General features: G+C 41.0%; 1 pseudogene; it reads right to left on the bottom strand.

Moving 5' to 3' along the window:
- Window positions 1-266: 266 nt before the first annotated feature.
- Window positions 267-2,020, bottom strand: LOC105515942 (annotated as a pseudogene).
- Window positions 2,021-2,268: the final 248 nt, after the last annotated feature.

The raw sequence follows: 2,268 nt of genomic DNA, 5'->3' as shown, positions 1-2,268 counted from the left end.
ACAAAATGTTTGGGCCAGAATAGCATATACTGAGACCAGGATACAAAAGGTATCCAACTTAAGTGACTCAAAAGAGGAAATGGTAAATAAGATATTTCATTTTTTTTTCCTTGACCTTAGTCACATCTGATCAGAGTATTCAATGCTTTCTACATAAACTCTGGATTTAGGCAGATGAAATTACTCACCATCATCCTTCTTTTGACAGATGCAAGTACTCAGCCAAATGTAACTCTTCAAACATAATATTAATTCAAGAGACATGATTATCTCTGACTTTTGCAGGGGAAACAGAAAGGTTCAGAAACTCCTTTTCTGAAGATGGGATCCATTTTTAAAGCTTTAACTCTGCTTTCTTTTCTGAAAAAGTTCTTCAGGAGATCATGGTCCATTTATGCAAAACCTGAAATTTGTTACTATAGTCAGATGGTTTATGCAAAACCTGAAGCAGAATTCTTCCAAATCCCAGGCGTCATACTTCACAGCAGTCGAAAGCAGAGTGACTGCACTCTCCTTGCAGATGCCTTGATTGTTGGCAGAGCTTTCTTCAACTGATTTTCTTTATAAAATGCAACCAAATCTAGCAATCCTACTGCCTCCTCAGGAGAAAGACTGATACTGTTTTTGTACACGTATTCCAGGAAGACCCAGTAAACAGAGTAGGAAAATTCACTCATTTCTACAATATTATCCTCATTACCTTCCAACAATGAATGAACATGCTCACATACATCAAATTTTGAGAAGGACTTTGTGTGCATAAATGTACTTTCCATCGACCACAAATTTCAAGACTGCAGTGTCCAGGTTGTCAAATTCCCTCTTCAGTGACTCAGCCACTGTGAGGGTGGTTATCAGGTTCCACAGAGAGAAGGCACCACGTGATGGCAGGAGTAGCAAAGCAGGCAAATGTGTCATCAGTGCAGACGTGCAGAGGTGGGTGAGGTGAGGAAGGATCACAAACTGGCCCTGGCCCCACATGTACACATGCCCACCCTGGGTCTTGGCCGCAGATGTGTGGGAAGAGTGACAGACAGCAATCTCTATAATTCTGTCCTTTTCCACAAGGACAAAGGTAGAATAGGAATGGTGGCTTTTATTGCCAGTGCCCAACTGCCCATAATTGGCACCTCAAACATATGCTTGGCCTTCATCTGTTAATACTAATGTGTGTCTGTAGGTACAGGTAGCCTCCCCAGCGTCTACCGTCACCATGGAGCACACCTGTCCACAAGCTGTGTTCACAGCCTCTTTATTCCGTAAACAGCCAGTGACTCTCTGAGCAATTGGCTAATTAACTGTCGATCTATATCTTACATGTCTAGAGTTATTATAACCCCAGGCAAATACCTCTCCATCAGATATTAGCACCAAAGAATGGTGAGACCCATAAGCAACCTCAATGACTTGTTTGACAAATTAGTAGAGAAACCATGATTAGTTGTCCCAAAGCCCAGCTGACTGTACATATTACGGCCCCCAAGTAAAGACTTATTATTTTGTTGCAAGGAAAATGTATATACCACTCCCACAGCTGAGGCTGGCTATCTTTATGCCACTTAAAGAATGCAGTCTCCAAGGTTTGATGATGCTCTGGATGTTACCTAACCTCAAACAGCCACAGCAGTTTGTGCCAGGATATTACTGTAGGATATAAAACTTCAAGACCAGCACTGCCAAAGACACAAGACTGAGGAATTAACTGCAGTTCTTCCTCAGAAAAAAAGGTAAGAAAACTGGCCACTTTCCCACATCTAACTTATTCAAAGATGACAAAGTGGCCTGTATTGGCTTTCAGGGATTTCCTACCATTGTAACATTTTGTATGTAATAAAGTAACTTTATTGCTGATTCTGTGAATCCATTCATTTATTTTATGAAACCTTCCCACTTTCTTCCTAGAGGAGGTGAAGTTCTTCCATATGGACTCAGTCTTGGGCAGTTCCTTGGTCAACTTTTCTCTGGGACTAGAAAGTTTCAAATCATTATGAAGAGCAGACTTCTCAATTCTCAGCTCCATTGAAGAATATGTGATCTGCTAAGCTGATAGTTACAAATGTCTGGAGCCCAGTATTTAGTAATCTTTAATCCTGTCCCTTTCAGTTCCTTGTAAAGTTGTCGTCTAGAGCAAAGTTAATGTGACTCAGGATAGCCTGAGCCATGTCCACTCTGCCTCCTAGATCGCTGTTACTGCCTGGATGATTTTAACTTTAATATGATTAAAGTCTAGTTATATACTGCTCTGTCCAGTAGCCACTAGCCACATGT

This window comes from Colobus angolensis, unplaced genomic scaffold (genome assembly GCF_000951035.1).
Source record: "Colobus angolensis palliatus isolate OR3802 unplaced genomic scaffold, Cang.pa_1.0 Scaffold270, whole genome shotgun sequence".
Classification (NCBI taxonomy): domain Eukaryota; kingdom Metazoa; phylum Chordata; class Mammalia; order Primates; family Cercopithecidae; genus Colobus; species Colobus angolensis.
Note: the sequence above shows the minus strand (reverse complement) of the source record. Positions and strands in the feature narration are given on the sequence as shown.